Source organism: Pinus tabuliformis, chromosome 7, assembly GCF_031772625.1.
Source record: "Pinus tabuliformis cultivar Carrire ecotype Pingquan chromosome 7, CPIR1, whole genome shotgun sequence".
Classification (NCBI taxonomy): domain Eukaryota; kingdom Viridiplantae; phylum Streptophyta; class Pinopsida; order Pinales; family Pinaceae; genus Pinus; species Pinus tabuliformis.
Genome location: NC_142293.1, coordinates 1,096,767,124 through 1,096,785,545, shown reverse-complemented (window position 1 = coordinate 1,096,785,545; position 18,422 = coordinate 1,096,767,124).

Here is an 18,422-nt window from a genome sequence, read left to right as displayed (position 1 = left end):
TATCCGATGGTGGTTTACCTGAACCTTTAGCCGCCTTGGATAATACAGCATTTGGAAGAGGGGAAGAAGGTACCGCATTCAACTCTTTAAGTAACAATTTCTATTGATTTTTTAGCTTGCTAAGTTCGTGTAAAGAAATATTTGCTCGAGTCTTCTTCATGTCCTCCACAATGTTGTAATCCATGGAGTCAGAGACTATTAATGTTTTAGATGATGAGGGTGGATTGGAAGATGATGGTTGATTTTGGGTAGGCACAACTGGAGTTTTCTTCATGGGAGCCTTGTCTTTGGTAACAGGGCTTGGATTTTTCTTCTTTGGATTTGTTTGAACAAGCTCTGCTACATTTTTACTTTTGGTATTTACTGGGAGAGCCTCCTATTCACTTTCATTTTCAGAGTTGGGCAAGATAAAGTCCCACATCACATGACATTCAACTATTTCCTCTTCTTTTGTTTCCTCCAATGATAAAACTGTGTCTTCATCTTCATCATCATCTTGATCTGTTTCTGCATTAGATATAGCATTAGGTGGTTTTGGTTCAGTTGATTGGTTTCTTCTAAAGTTTCTAAATGGATTTTTAGTAGAAGTTTCAGCTACCTGCTTTTTTATTTCCACCATTTCATTAGACATAGTTTTTAGAACCTTTTGCAAACCTTCCATATCATATGGGTCTTTAGCTGCTTTCTTTTTTGAATCATCTTTAAAAGTAACTTTCTTGGACTTTCTTTCTTCAAGAGCATTTTTATTTTCTAAAGCAATGATACTTTTTTCAACAGCGATCGCTTCTTTCATATTTTCTGCTAATGTGGGTTTGACAGCCCTGTCAACGAAGATGGCTATATTTGAAGGCAAGGCAAAAATATACCATTCGCTTTGGACTTCTTCACTAGGCTTGGATGTAGCAGGAATTTTATTTAATAGCTTATTAAATTGTGAGTTGAAGTATTTAATGGGTTCCTTTGACTCAGATTTAAGATTGGAGAGATCATTAATTAATGTCGTTGTGGACCTATCATCTCCAAACTTGGTTAGAAACTACCCCTAAAAAGCATCCCAGCTATTAATGAATCCTGGTGGTAATTAAAAATACCATGATCCAACTGCTCCTTGTAGAGTGTATGGGAAAATCCTAACAACAACATCTTCTTCCGTTACCCCATTTAAGTTTATTGACAACATAAAATTGTTTATGTGTTCTTCTGCTAATATTCCAATGTTAGGATTAAACTTTGTCAACCATTTTTCATGATGTATTGCTCCTGGATTTGTCCATTGCCTTGGTTGTTGTTGATTATGTGCCATTGTCTAACTAACAGCAGAAGAAGGTGTGGATGTAGATGAAAGTGATTGGGTAGAGGATGTCGAAGTACCTATACCTTTATGGATTATGATCTTGAGTTGGGGAGTTGATGGATGACTTTGCAATGGTTTAGATGGAATGGATGATGATGAAGAAAGAGGCCCACTCTCAAGCTCTAAAGGTGTCTTCCTAGCTCTTTTTCTACTTGGCAGAGGAAATTTAGTTGGTGGAATACCAAGCTTTTCACTCTGGGATCTTGTAAGAGGCTGGGATGGAATATATTGTGAAGTCACATTGCCTTGGGATAACTCGAACTGTTCTTGGGATATTGAAAACCCTTGGAGTTTATGAATCAAGTTCTAAACTTCAAGGGGTTCAAGAGAATAACTGTCAGATGTTTTTAATTTTTTAGCAGTGGGTGTTGTGTTTTTCTTTTCAACTTCTTTCTTAGAAAAAGGAGATTTAGAATGTGAAGGAGAAGTTGGAGGAGATTGTGAGGGGTTTTTACTCTTGGAATGGCATATGGATTTGGATTTACTTGCCATTCATAGTTCATGCCCTCCTTCTAGTGCCAAAAATGTTGATTCCTCTAAAATCCTCGCACCAACATTGGGGATAACCACCCAGTCCGGACCTTAGTACAACTCCTTTTCTATTTGGTGTGGTGGCTCCAACTGGACAATTTTGGGACCAGTTTCCCTTAACGAATGGTTTAATGGATGATTGTTTTGTAATGTATAATGGACAGGGTGAATGTTATAACCTATAACTCAAAATATACAAATATATTTATATAACCCAGGTATTTTGTAAACAATGCGATTTCTGATTATTTCTAACAGACAAATAATCATATAGATGGCTTACTTATCAATAGAAAGGTGCATCCATATGATGATTACTTCGTTTAAAAATTTAAACGAAGTAATAATAAAAGAATATCGCATTCATAACAATGTATATTGCTAACATATATATATCAAAGGATAACAATTCTAAATCTTCAGAAATGATATGATAAAGGATTATTTGAAAAAAGCATACATATATATCAACAATAGCAACTTAAAAGGAATGTGTCGTCACATAATGAAATAAGACAAAAAAGTGATAGGAATACCGCATGCATTTGAATGCTTCTGATGTAAAGAACACTCTGATTCCACCTTCTTATTTGAGAAAACTTCCAAGGAAATACAGAAGTGTAGGTCTTGAAAAATCTTCTTTCACAAAAATGCAGAACCTTGATCCACCATTGATAAAAAAAATATTTAGAAGTAAAAAATGTAACTTCTCAAGTCAAATCTTATACAAATTAAGGATCCTTTCTTAAAATATATGAAAGGGTTTAAATAACCAAAATAAAAACTGACTCTCAATAAAAATCGCTATGAGATGTTAAAACTGTAAACATGAAAATCTGGGATTTGATTCATGAAAATAAAAATGTGATACCATTTGAACGGATTCGTTGTATCTACTTGTTCTCTTGCGCTTGCAGCTGACAAATTGAGAGCATTGGTTGAAATAGAAAGACACTCATTAGGTTGATAATTAATTTCTAGGAGATTAGTTGTTTTATTTGTTTACTGAATACCTAGTATAGAGGGTGCGATGCATATGACCTTCCCAATGTAAAGGGTGTGATGCATGCTAAATGGCCCCTTTGTAGGGTGCAATGGGCGAGAATGGACAAATGGCAGAGACAGTTTGCGAGGTGGAAGATCACGGAATCTTCCAGAAACTTCCCCTCTGACACTTGCCTCTCTGTTTTCGACCAAGGATGAGTAAGAGATCATCAGTCTCCAAGTGGAATCCAGGACTATCAGAGAGAGGACACTACTCAAGACCCCAGAAGATGACTCACCCCATTCATAATGATTAAATGTTTGCTATTTTATGAATGAATCATCTAGAATAGGTAAATAAGAGTCAAGTCAATCATAAAGTTCCATTAATTACATCAAGGAGGGTGACTCATCCTAGAATGTAGTTGGGCAGTGTACGTAACGTCAGAGAGTTCAGGAACCATGAGATTGACTGTGTCAGAAAGGCATTTCATGGCCATCTGCTGACTATGTGGCTTGACTAGGAAAAACCAAAATTCATCCCATGTCAAGTTTTGCACCTTGCCGATTTGTTCTTCTCTGCTTGCCAGCTCTTGTCTCCATTGATCTTCTAGTGCTTTTGCTTTCGGGAGTTTTCCTGGAGAGCAATCAAAGATCAAGTTAGCCATATACAAGTTGTCATTTACTAACCTGATTACACCATTCATTGTAGCCCTGGCTCTAGAATTCGCTCTTTTGGCTTTTATTAACTATGATTCCCACTCCGAGAACAAGATTTCCTTGTGCGTTTCTTGTATTTTTGGTAAATTGGTAGCCATGCCTTCTTCTGAATTCTGCCAAGAGAGAAAATTTGTTATCTTATCATCTGCTTTCTCAAACTCCAGTCTGGTGTCAACTACCTGTTCAATAAGTGATGCAGAGATAGCACACAATGGGTCAACCAATGATATTTTATGGAAAATGATGTTTAGCTACCGAGATAAGGCTCTGGTTACTTCTAGGGCTTCCTTCTTGAATTCACTAACCTTCAGATAACCCTTGAATTTCTCTATCTGTAATTGTGGCTATGTAATTAGATATTCTTTAGCCTTCTTTTCCTACTGAATTGTTGTTTGAAGCTTGCTGAGTTTATGAGACAACTTTTGTTGTTTCTAGAGAGCCTGCTGATCAATCTTTTGCTTCTCCAGATCCAACTATTCTTCTAGTTGCGCATTCTGTTGTCTTTGCTCTGATAGTTGTTGCTTAAGATGAATAATCCTTTGTTGTTCTTCTGTCAATTGCCCTTCGAGTTGGGCGATCCTTAGATCCTTTTCCCTGATTAGTTGGCTGACTTCGGAGGCTTTATCCATTGTTGCGGCTTTATAGGCACCAGCATACTGAGATAATTTGGTTAAATCCTCAAAAGGATTGACTTTTGAGTCTTTCCGTACCACATTCATCAGTTCGTCATGAGGAGTTGAAAGAGGTCCTTGGTCAATTTTCCTCCTTTTTCTTTGCCTTTTGACCACAACCCTATGCTTTGGACTGTAGAATACATCCAGGGGTGGTAAGTCTTCTACTTTTAATACAATCTCTTCTGTAGGATTCTCGGGAATTATTTCAATATCCTGCTGAATGTTGGTGTGCCGACTACCCCTTCAATTTGAATATTAGTGACAATAGGCTCCTGTGTTGCAGGTGTCTTTGGTGTAGTGAGGTTTTGGGAGTCATTTTGGTTCTTGATCATTTGATCGAACAGCTCCCATTCCTTGATTAAGGTGGCATCATTATTAACATTAGTATCTAGGAGCTCAATGGTCCTTTCATTTGTTTGCTCCTTCTCGGGACTCTTCTCCCTTTCAGGGCTCTTCTCCTTTTAGGGCTCTTCTCTTTTTCAAGAGTCTTCTCCTTTTCAGGAGTCTGTTCTTCATTGTGGCCTTCCTGGTGCACCATACGGGTAGTGTTTAACAAGTCCAGAGGTAGTGTTTGTAACCTCTATGTCCTGAACTTCATAAATCTATCTAATCCCTCTGCTCCCAGCCTGATCTTTGCTAGATGTTTTACTTGAGAAAATAACTCAGCTAAAGTGAACAAATCATCATAATCATCCTTCTCATGTTCAAACTTGGCAAGTTTCACATGAGAGGTAAAGTTGTAAGCCACCGCTTTTGGATCATATTGTCTCTTTGGAATGACTGCTAACTTTAAGATTTTTATCTTCTTTGTTTCTTTCTCTACATGTTTGAAGTCATGCAGTGTGTAAGTACCACATCGAAAGGGAAATGAAGGCCACATTTCTTGGACTCCTTGAGGTTCCTGGACATCCCTGTTTCTGTTATCTGATAAGCTATTTCTATGGCCAATAGCTTATCAAGAACATACAAGGGGAGAACATGTGGATCTTTGGTGCTGCCAAAAATTCTGATGTAGGTGAACTTTTCTTCACCGAACCAACTGTCGATTGATGTTAGATCAATATTGGCCTCATCGGATAATGGAGGAGCAGGTTTGTCGAATATGGCCTGATGAACAGGTAGGAAAAAACCATGGCAAATTCTATATAGATGATCTTTATAATGGGCCTTCCATAAATACTTATGATAGATATGAATAGGAGTTGGGTCTTGAGGAGTCCATTTCCATCCTAAAATGGGGTAATAAAAATTGAAACAGATGGTATCCATGATGTAGGCACTCATGTAGAATGGGGGTATTATCCGGGTAGTCACAAACCTATTTCTTCTATAATCAATGATTTGGTTGGCTATTTTATCAGATAGAATGGTTTCCCAATCCATGATATAAGAATTAATTGCAGCTTCCATTAAAGGAACCATTTCTATAGAAAACCTAGCTGAATCAGAGACTCCAAAGAGTCTACATACCATAGCGCCAGTATAGCAATAAGGAGATGCTAGGGAGTCTACAGAGTACATACCCGAAGATTCATGCTTATGTTTGTTTGGAAAATGCCTCCACTGCTTGATAGGGTCTAACTCCACATCATTCTCCTTGGCGAAAGCTTCTAAAAATGCTTTGTTGTAATGCTTCTGGGGGTCCGGCAATTGATACATCTTCTTGATATCTTCTGCCATGAATGTCCCGAACATCCTTCCATCAGTTGTATAGAAGGCCCTGTTGGTTATGTTGATACTTTCTATAACCCATCTCACCATGTCATTGTATGGTAACACTTTTGCTTGAGCTGCTATTCTATGTAGGAAGGAGTTGGCCAAATCATATAGAGTATTTTTTGATTTATCAGTTGACCCAGCCGTTGCTCCTTCTTCTTCAACTTCACTTGGGTCCTCAGCTTCGAGTAAATTGTATATACTCTCCCATGAAGTCTTGCCGAGGCTTACACAGGTAGTATCAACTATCAGCTCCAATTTTATTGGTTCATCTTTTGTTACGACGGGGCCTTCACTTTCTGAGATTTCTTAGTCATTTTTGCTGAATTGGTGAGTTCAGACTAGTTCTGCAAAATGAAACAGAAGGACGTAACAGTGAAAAAACTTGCTCAAAGCTAATACACAGCATACAAGACTAACAAAAATTAAGCGCGGATGGGTGATACAGATTTTTAATATATTAAGCTACCACGACTGAAATCCTTGAAGGATTCAACCATAACTGCTTTCTTAATGATTTCCCGTAACTCCCAACATGACACTTTAATGTTGTAATGACATGTCGCATCGCAAATTTATAATGGTCCTTTTTTTTAAAATGAGTATCGTGACTTCCCGAATGGCGATTAGCGATGATCGCATATCGTAGATCGGGGGGTACAAGCATTATGCTTAAATGTTTCCTTTTCATATTCACGATTGCTACTAATGGTGAGCTATCATGAGAAGGCGGGATGACTTTTAAAATTAATAAATCGTTTGGTTTCTCTTTATCATTGATTTATAACTTTAACCCGCAAATGTTCGTAATAGCTCATATTTCACCTTTATCGAAAAGCGTGCTTAATAATGAAATCACATTGGAAGATTTCAAAGGGGAATTGGGATGTGTTTTATGATTTCAGCAATGCGCGATTGTGATCATCTTATCACATCAGTGGATTTATATGAACACTTGGAACAACTTCTTGATAGGTAATGATATGCGATTTCCAATGGAGTTATCACATCGACGAATGTCAATGGAATACCTTAAGTCCACCATTGAAACAAAGGATTTGCACGATGTGACATACTCCTTTTATAATTGTTTTATGATAAGGTTTTATTATAATTTAAATTGGATCATACCTTAACAAGAGGACTTTCATGGGTTGAATAAATTTGAAAATTGGGATTGCTTTTTAACTTATTCTGAAAGCAAACGACCTATTATAAAAAAAATTCAAATGTTTTATTGATTTTATTTATATTCTAAAGGGGACCCATTTCTTGTTAAAGTTTTATGTGAAATTTTTTTAAATGGGGAGGGTTGTTGTATAGCACAGCAGATCCTCAAACAATTTCTACAATATCAATCAGGGAAAATTTTAAGAACCACCCTAAATTTATATCTATAATAAATGGATGAATCCTCATGATACATAGGAAAAATGGGAGGTGGTTTTATCAATAATATAATATGTATATATAATTTTTTTGGAAAATCTCTCACCAAATTATATTATCTTGTAAAGTCATGGCAAATATTTCACTGAATTATAAAATCTTGTAAGATCTTGGGAAATCGTTCACTGAATAATAAAACATTGTGAAGTCTTGGCAAATGTTTTGTTAAAGTATGAAACCATATATGATAATAGGAAAACATATTCATTAAACTGTAATATACTAACATACATGTTTGGAAAAAAGAAACATGATTTTCTCTTCCTACAAACAATGTTGCAAGTTTTAGTGGTTGTGTTTGTCAAGGTTCTTATTGTACACTCTTTCACATCCTTCTACTAGTTTTGATAATATTCCATAAAAAAATTCTTGCAGGCGTTGATCTTGACCCCCAGTTCTGTCAAGGTAGGAGAGATTAATATTTTCTCTACCACTTTTGTCAAGCTATCAAATTTTTTTCTTATTCCATAGACTTGAACTGCGAGATAAAAGAAAAAAAAACACATCAAATTTGTTTACCCCAACACACCAACAAGTAGCAAGCCCCAACTATATAATATAAGAAAGTAGTAGGTATCCCAAAGGCCTAAAGGAGATCTAATGGAAAGAAGTGATCATTGTCAGAAGCCTTCCAATCAATATATAAATATATAAATGTAGATTTATTATTATTTTAATTGGAAACCTTCAATTAAATAATAAAATTTAATTACGTCTCTCCCAATCTAAATTGCTTATTAGCATAATTCACTACCTTCATACGTCTTTCATTTTTTAACAGCGTTGTAACATGTGGATTAATTTCCTTTTTCGCGCACAATCTTCACCTTTTAGGACAATATGGTGCAGTGCCCAACCCCTACAGATCATTACAACAAACTAAGAATAACAGAGACGATGAAAGGTTGTACAAACCAACATATTCTTCAAACAACTAATCCAACATCTTTTTTAGTTTGCAGATTACTGTGGTGTGATTTTTGAATGGAGTTCGGATTTTCCACAGTGTTCATGTTTTGTAGTCGACGTTTCGAGTCTGAAACTAGACTCATCATCAGGACAAAATGTGAGGAGAAAAGAAGGAAATTTTAGGTATAAATATGAAAAACCCAGGATGTGAAGCTCAATGGCCGACTCTTTGCCTCATTGATGATTTAATTTATTTATTTTAAGTTTTTTGATTTTACATTTTAATTATTTTAATAACTACCTTGTAATTATTTTTAATTATTATATTAATATTACAATTTTATATTTTGTCTTATTTTATCATTATGCCTCATAATTAAATTTAGCTTATTAATTATGGTTTATGCTTATTGTTATTTATGATGCTATTCTTAATTGATTAACATGAGATTTTATTATTATTGTTATGTAAGTTATTTATTATGTCTTCTTATAAATAATTTATTTGTTTTTAAAATCTCTTTTTGTAATTCTTAGATTATTTAGTATTATTCTTATTAGTATTTTAATATTTAATGCTTTTTTGTTTATATTTATTATTTGTTATTGTTAATGTTATTCTAATTCTATATTATTATTTTGCTCATATTATCTATATTATTATTATGATATTTACTATGATATTAGTTTAAAGCTCCTCTATATATACTTATTGTTATCTATTATAATTGATATTTATTATGATATTTATTAATGCTCTACTATATATACTTATTAATTTATCTATTATTTATCTATTATAATAGATGTTTGCTTATTGAGCTTCACATCCTGGGTTTTTCATATTTATACCTAAAATTTCCTTCTTTTCTCCTCACATTTTGTCCTGATGATGAGTCTAGTTTCAGACTCGAAACGTCGACTACAAAACATGAACACTGTGGAAAATCCGAACTCCATTCAATAATCCAACATCAGTGCCTTAACTTTTTCATGAAGATACCATATTGAGAACATTTGAAAAATGGTGGCAAATATGGGTAGCAACTATCTCTCTTCTGCGAGGGTGATGCGAAAAGAGTGATAACATTTCACTATTTTGATTTTTTTGTTAAATCAGAAAAACCAATATTAATGGAGATATTGTTATTTTTTACTAAATTTTTTGAATTGATTAAATGTAGCTTTAACCATTCACCTTAAGATGCTTTTTACAATATAATTTCCTAAGTCTATTTAATATCTTCATTATCATAAAAACCAACCTATATCCATCTTAACGCCACATCTACCACTCTTAGAGGGATGAAATATATTTATCCCTCTCAGCACTTGGTAGACCCGGAATTAAGATGGATCTAAACTGATAGAATTTCCCCTTTAAATATTCTATGCTCACATGAATACCATGGGTTATCATAAACCTGGAGCTTAAAAACTACTATTAGTAATTTATAAAAATTAATAAAATTAATAATTGATTTTTATTTTATTTTTTTTATTTAACCAAGTTAAAATGTTTAAGTGACATTAAATTCACATGAATACCATGGGTCAATACCATGGGTTATCATAAACTAGGAGCTTAAAAACTACTATTAGTAATTTATAAAAATTAATAAAATTAATAATTGAATTTTTTTTTTTTTTTTTTTTAACCAAGTTAAAATGTTTAAGTGACATTAAATTACAAGATCTATTTTTACTCTTGATCTACCAACCCCCGAGAGGATTTTTTTCACTCTATGTTAGTTTGCATATCACGATATTTGATCCCTCTCAGGGCTTAGTAGATCCAGAGTAAAGATGGATCTATGATGGTTTAATTCCCCCCTTTAAATATGCTACATTCCACATGAATACCATGTGCCATCTTTGTTTTTATTAATACTAATATTAGGGTTAATAATGTTTTTTTGCATGGTATTAATAATAATTTGGCCCATAGTATTTGGCCCATAGGCTTTGTTAGCGCTCAAATCTGCCTCAGGCTGAGGAAGGCAAAACTCAAGGCCACATCAAACCAAGCTCAGCCTCGTAGCTAGCCCTAGGAGGACAGGAGAGGGCTCTCTCCGGGTCTATCTCGGCAAAAGGTCTTCAAAGGGGCTGAGATGACTCAAATTTAATACTGATTTTAGGCTAGTAAAGAGATAGGAAAGTTTGATTTATATTTTTGAGTTTTTCTTTTTTGGAGAAACGGGAAAACCAATTTTGGGTGCGGGGATTAAGGTGAGATCTTTGCAGAATTCGATTTTGGGCGAGGTAGGCAATAGTCTTTATGCCTTTGATCAGGTGTATGGATGGATCAGAATGACAAGGAGCTGAAGAGGGCAAAGGAGAACATGGATCCTCTCCAAACTAGCGAAAACATGTAAAATTAAACAAATTTAAAGGGAGAGCACTATGAACAATGAATTCAACCTCATTTACTCATTCATTTAGTTTCAGAAGCATAAGAAGGAATGCCATCCATGTAAAATCTCTGCAAAATCTCTGATCTTTCCTTAGCCAAAATATGAAAAATATGTACAATAGTGTGCCAAAATCTTCCCAAGAGTCCAACCTGTGCTACTGATTGAAAATTTACATATATAGATCAAGCCCACTCATTCCCTAAACTATAGGGGTTGATCTCCTCCTTCTAGGAGCAGTTTGAACAAACTCTAAACATGGAGAAAGAATCTAGGTGACCAAAACAACCTGCCTCTAAAAAGAAGGAAACTGTTTCATTACATTAATTTCTTGCTAATTTGTGAATGAATCATCTAGAAGAAGGTAAATAAGTGCCATGTTACCTTACACACATCAAATTACATCATGTTGGGTCAAAAATCACATCAAGAAGTGAAACTAGTGAAAACTGGCCGAATTCCTGAGCTGGAGGATGAAAACTGGACCAAAAACCTCTATGCGTAGCGCCCTGATTCCTATGCGTAGCGCACCTTTCAGCCTATTTTTGGGGCACTTCCCGACATCGAAATCAAGCTCACAATAGCTGGTTGGAAAGCTCTGGATGTCTACTATCCAGCCCAAGTGGAATTTCCCAATTTGGAGCTCATTTTCCCCCTCAAAATTGCATTCTCCCAGAAGTACTTCCTGCTGTTGCAAAAGGTGGCAGCAAGGTGGTTTTCATGGTGTTTTTAGGCCTTTTGATCATCCAGAACTTGATGAAATGGTTAAGAAATAGCTGAGCATGCATAAATTACCATGACAAACCCAAAAATACAAAGTTTTCCTCTAGAAAGTGTCCCAATCAAAAGCGAGCGCACCGACGCGCTATTCATAGAGCGGAAAAAACTGTTTTTGGGACCAAAAATTTCAAAATGACAAAAATTTCTCCGAATTTGCTCAAATTTGGAGCGAAGGCCCTCCATCATGTGTCATTCTCAGCTAGTGAAGCCTCGGCCAAAACTCGAAGTGGATCTAGCCTCTTTCGTCGTTTTAGTGCTTTGCTCAACCTCCTTTTCAAAATTTTCATTTTTGCTTTGCCGACATGCATGCGAGCCCAATAATGATTTTTCATGTGACGAAGAATGTCTTTGTCTCTATTGGCCTTTGCCAACAACTCCTCCAGATGTCGATTGACTTTCTCAAGCCAAAATTGCCGCTCAACAGGTGTCAAATCACCAGGTCTTTTATGGGCCAACCTTCGGTCTTCACAGATTTGTCACAGCTCTATAAGTGTATGCTCATCCTCTAGCTGTTTATTGCACTGCTCCAAGTATTTGATCAGACATTCTGCCTTCAGTAGCTTCTCATTCAAGCTGTCAATCTCGACCTTCTGCTCTTGGATGATCTCTTTCAGCTTCGAGCTAGGAGAGCTCCTATCCACATCACTCAATGCAACATCAACATCATGACCACCTGAATGGCCCTCCTCATAAATTGACCTCTTGCCTCTGTCCTGAACCTATACTTGTACTGAAGAAGAAGGCGAGACCCCTTCCACACCATGTGGAGATAGTACTCGTCGTGTAGCTGCAAATAAGGCCCTGTGGCCTCGCTGATATGTCACATATGTTGGAGCATTGACATGCTCGGTCTCAGGAATGTCAAACTGATGTGAAGGCTCTCCCTCATCATGAACTATCTCTGGAGGTGGCTGTGGCACTGTGAAAAAGTCACAAGAAATAAAATCCTCCCAAGTAATGCCCTGTTGTGCCAACTGATGAACCACTACGATCTTGATCAGCGCGTAATGATAAATACTTCTATGCTGTTGTGCTGGGGTCTTCTTTTGTACTAAGACAACCATCCTCTCTATGTTGCGAAACATGAAGTATGGAACGTTCATAAAACGTACCCTTGTGAAATGCATCAACAAACAAACATGGTACGCATAAAGACGCGAGAATCTGCCCTCACAACCGAAATACTGAATGATGAGTTTCATCAAAGGTGCAAATTGATCACTCAGGTATTGGAAAGGAAATACCCTGCTCAAATGCCTCATATACCCGGGTTTGATGTATGGCTCATAGTAGGATTTCTCTAACTGCTGACGCTTATTCCACTGCTCTCCAATATTTGGTATCCCAGTGGCCTCTGCAATAGTCTCTGGTGACAAAATGAAATCAACTCCGGCGAGGTTTACATGGCCATCATGTAAATGTAGAACAAACAAGCGAGCTAGTTCACGATGATGTTGGATTTTAGAAATTAGCTCACAATAATGATAGCATGACTGATAGCGAAAACAATCCATTCCAAGCGGGCAAGCCTGCAATTGAACCAAAGAAGTGGGTTCTTCCCTGAGATGCTTACCACCTTTGCCACCTCTGCGAGGCCTCCATGGCACATTACCCTCTGTTGTGGAATCACTGTCATTCTCCTGCTCATAAACTGAATCTGTGTCTGACATGGCTTTGAAAACACAATGTCTGCAATATGTATGTTGATATAGGGGTGGTGAAATCAGAATTTCAATGCATACCCAAAACCCACATATGTTTACCACAGCATCATAAGAACCAAGCCATAATGGTAATAACTCTGTTTTCAGTGTATTGGCATAAAACAGTCACTGTTTTGATCACAAGGACAGTTTTGACAAATGAACAAAAATGTGAAGTGCACCCTTTGTGATGTTGGCTAAAACTTGACAAATGAGTTATTTCACCAATGGAGAATGGGAAAATCTTCACAAAGCCACTCACATGTCTTTTTAAAAACCCTAAGGAATGATTTTGGTATGAGCATAGGGTTTCATTTTTCTACACCCAATACATCAAATTTCCCACCTCAAACATACTACGAACAATTCAAAATTGACTGAGCAGCCATGAAACACCTACTTGCAAGTTTTTGAGTTGATTTGGGGGGATCTGAACGCATTAACAAAAAAAATTTGGTTTGTGACTGAGTACGTAGCGCCCAAACCCAACGCGTAGTGCACACCTGTGTGCGGAGCGCCTGTGTATTTTTACACTGGCCAGTGAGGCCCAGTGCGTAGCGCACGCCTATGTGCGTAGCGCACAGACCCAGTGTAGCGCACACCTCCAAACGCTATCCACAAGTATGCAAACATGGTTTCAGCCTTCATAAACTCAAACACTATTTTTCCTTGGGAATTTTTGAACAAATGGACTTGTTTCCCCTTTTATATGTGAAAAAAATATCTTACCAAATCAGATTTGATTTAAATTGATTCAATAACCCACTTTATAATGTTTGGCACTTTGACATCTTTGGTCTTTTAATACAATGCTGCTTTTTGACTTTCTCTTGCTTTTTCTGAGGTTTGGACTGATAATATTTTGTTGATTTTTGCAGGGATCCGGCATTTTGGCTTTGGAGAAGATCAGAGGCTTGCTCTGAAGCTTTTTGAAATGAAACAAGTACAATTATTTACAATAACAATTTTTAGTTCCAAAACAGAGTTTTGGACTAAAAATGTTTTAAATGCTTTCTGAGAAAAATATTAAATGAGTTGAAACCAACCTCATGGCCTGCGGGCTTTTATTATGTGTATGCAAAGGACTGACAACCCTAGACTCTAGGACTAAAGACTTTTTAACGAAACTAATCTTTTATGACGATGAATGCAATGATCATGTACTTCAGTGATTTTTGAGAAATTTTTTACTAACCCTGCAGGGACAAGCATGAGGAAACACAAGACAACCAGACCCCCTCGTCAGTCAATGGCATGCCCCTAGTGAAATGCAACGAAGTGGAACGAGTGAGACACCTAAGAATGATATGCAAAAGCAAAAAGATCTCTGACGGAGGGCTGTAAGGACCGACTCTAACATTGGCTCCAATGGGGATGGTGGCTCCTTGGAGATGCCAAGAACGGAAGATCTCTAGGAGAGCAGACCAGTGCTTTCATCCATTGGGCGATGGAGTCATTATTTCAACAATTAACACACACAAAACTTTGACACATTTATTGACTGCAGATTTGACTGAAAACTGAATACAACTCTGACCAAACTGACTCGATTTTACAACTGAAAGCACTGATAAAACTGACTCGACAAATCTCAAACCAACTAACCTTCATCTCTAGAATTATAGCCTTCGCTGGGGGCCCCAGACTAAAGATGAGAGATCAATACACACATGCAATAGAACAGAAGCAAAACGATATATACAATGATGATGAAATGAGCAGAACATACTCAGAAGTGGTATCGCTTTAACAGCCGACCATTGATTGGCCCTCTAGGACAATCATCTCCATTCATTTCCTTGAGAAGAAAAGCATTTTGACCACGATATGCTGCAATCTTATAAGGGCCCTTCCATAAATTTTCAAATTTGTTGTGCTTTCCTTTATCTTCATTCTGGGTATCCCACTTTAAAACCACCTCATCCAGCTGAAATTTATCCATTTTGGCCTTCCTATCATAAATCTTCTTTATGTGCTCCTGCAACTTGAAAGTATTTTGAAATACTTCCTCCCGTGTCTGATGTAAATGAATCATCTGATTAATCCTCCTCTGCATGGGATCTTCCTCACTACCAGCTTCTTGAAGCAATTTGACTACCGGAATAGCCAGCGAAGTAGGAAAAACCGTGTCTGTCCTGTACACCAACTCGAAAGGAGACATGCCAATAGACTTTTTTTGACTTACCCTATCAACCCATAGTGCATTCACTAATTTCTTGTGCTAGCCCTTTTTATTGATTTCCAGCAACTTTTAATGATATTTACCAAGGACTTATTTGAAGATTCTGCCAACCCGTTTCCTTGCGGATGGTAGGCGGTCGAATGCCCCAAGCTGATATTGTACTTATAGCAAAATTCAACCATTCCCTTCGACTTGAATGTCGCTGCATTATCTATGATTAGCTTACTAGGACACCCAAAACGTGACAGAATATTATTTTCAAGAAAAGAGATAATTACCACATTCGTGGCTTGTCGGGTGGGAATTGCTTCGATCAATTTTGAGAAGTAGTCTGTAGCTGTCAATATCCATTTATGCTATCCTGACGCCGGATGAATTTCCCCGATGAAATCCAAGCCCCACTACTGAAATGGTGCACTAACTTCAATTGGTTTGAGAGGCAATGGCTGTAGTTTCTGCTTCCCTTGAAAAATTTGGCATTCGTGACAATTCTTAACAGCCTTATACACATCTGAAAATAACGAAGGCCAATAAAAGCCTGCCCTTAGAATCTTATTCACTATGGTTTTCCAAAACAGATGGCCCCTGTAGTCACCTCTATGAAAATCTTCCACAACTCGTTTGGCTTCCTCCTCTACCAAACAATTCAGCAACATTCCACCAGGGTCTTTCCAATACAATGCAGAATTGAGTATGCAAAATTTGGCAGCTTTCAATTTCAATGTTCTATTCTTATTTCTAGGCATCCCGGGAGGTGAAGACAAATGTTGAAGTACGTATATAATGTCAGCATACCAAGGGGAAGAAACAAAAATATCAGATACCTGATTTACCAGACTTTCCTCATCTTCATCGGACATAGCAGCAATCAAATTTATATCTAGAACATGCAGATTTGTTTCAGCCATTAATTTGGCGAGTCCTTGTCCTTTGATCAGCTTGGTTGGTTTAATCTCCACGTCATAATCTAACAACGCAGCAATCCACTTACCCCGCCTTCCTTTTGGATCTGCCAAATTGAATGATTTCACCGCCTCTTCTATCCACTTTAAATGACTGTCCTTTTTCAGCATGTTCGTGATTTCTCTAAGATGCTCGGCAAGATTTGGAATGAAACGACGCAGAAAATTCAGTTTTCCATTAAATGACTGTATTTCTTTCTCATTCCGGGGTTGTTCAATCTGCTGGATGGCCTCATCACGTGCAGGGTCCACACGAATGTCGTCTTTTGATATGATGTGGCCAAGGAGCTTGCCTTCATCCATGGCAAAAAGGCTCTTTTTTGGATTCAGCGAAATGCCATATTTGCTGCACCTTTGGAAAACAATTTTCAAATGATATAAATGCTCCTCATCAGAATTTGAAAACACGGTTAAATCATCAAGGTAAACAACCAAAAATACATCTTTCTCATTGGCGAAAGCCATGTCCATTGCACACTGAAAAGTGGCACCTGCATTTTTCAAACCAAATGGCATCTTTGCATAATGAAATGTTCCCCATGGAGTGGTGAACGCAGTTTTGTCACGATCATCTTCATGCACTAAAATCTTATTGTATCCTGAATAGTCGTCGAGTAGTGACATCCTTGATGCTACAACTACTCGCTGCAATATATGGTCCGTTTTGGGCAGCAGATAATTGTCTTTTAAGGACACCTTATTCAAATTTCTGAAGTCAATACATAAACGGATCTCACCGGTTTTCTTTCTTACGGGTACCAAATTTGATATCCAATCGGAAAATCTGATAGGCACAATGATTCCTGACTTATACAACATGTTCACTTCTTTTTCTATCGATTTCAGTAGCTTAGGATTGATTCTCCTCAACTTTTCACGGAAAGGCTTCTGATTTGGTTTTATAGGGATAGTATGCTGAATAATATTATGTCATATGTTTTCAGATCTGAGTAATCCCAAGCAAAAGCATTAGAAAATGAAGACAACAATCTGACATACTCTTCCTTTACCTTTGGTGATAATGACTTTGATAGCTTTACCATCTTTGGATTCTCAGCTGTCCCAATGTTTACCTCTTCAACACCTTTTTCAGTCGGTCTCAATGTCGGTTTGCGGGCCACATCGTCTTGGTCAAACAGCTCCTCCAAAGGAATCAATCCCTTAGGAATAATGTTATCTTTAAGTTGCAGCACATCCATTTGATTTACTTGTATATCAACATTACCATCACCATGTTCTGTATCTATGGAGGTATCTTTAAACTTACCCTTATTCTACAGAAAATCATTAATCTCTTCATCATCCTGAAAGACTTGCCAACATCGTTGATTATCTGGAACGGTGGGGCGGTGTTTCACATGAATCTCAAATTTGTTGCTAGAATTCATTGGAATTTTTAAATTACTTGCTGCCTTAGCCAGTCCATCAGCAACACCATTTTGTATGCGAGGCACACATGTCAAAGTATGATCAGAAAAGAGTTTCAAAATATCTAAAACTGCATTTCGATATGCCCTCATGCGAGGATGCTTGGCTTGAAACTCACCCTTCACCTGCTTTATCACCAACTCTAAATCACCATATACTGCAATTCTTTTTGCCTTCAGCTTTCGAAGAATCTTAAGGCCAGCAATGAGAGCCTCATATTCCTCTTCGTTATTAGAACAGTCAAATGCTAGTTTGTAGGAACATACTATCACCTTGTTTGGAACCTTATCTTGAGCGGAAAATGGACTTCAAATCCACACACCAATTCCAACACCATCACTACCTACTACGCCATCAAAATCCATGGTCCAAAGACCATCTTCATCCTCCTCCAAGTGCTGAAATTGTGTTAGCTCTATTTTTCCTGTTTGCTGCCCATTATCTTCAGCTGTTTGCTCCATAATAGCTTGCCTTTCACTTCTTTCTTCCTACAGAACTTCTCTAAAATTCTCAGTGATTTCTGGTATATCTTCTGCCTGAACTAATTGACTATCTATCTCATTAAAACTATCAACAAACAAAACAAACGACTCCAAAGCTGTATGTACATAATTTACAA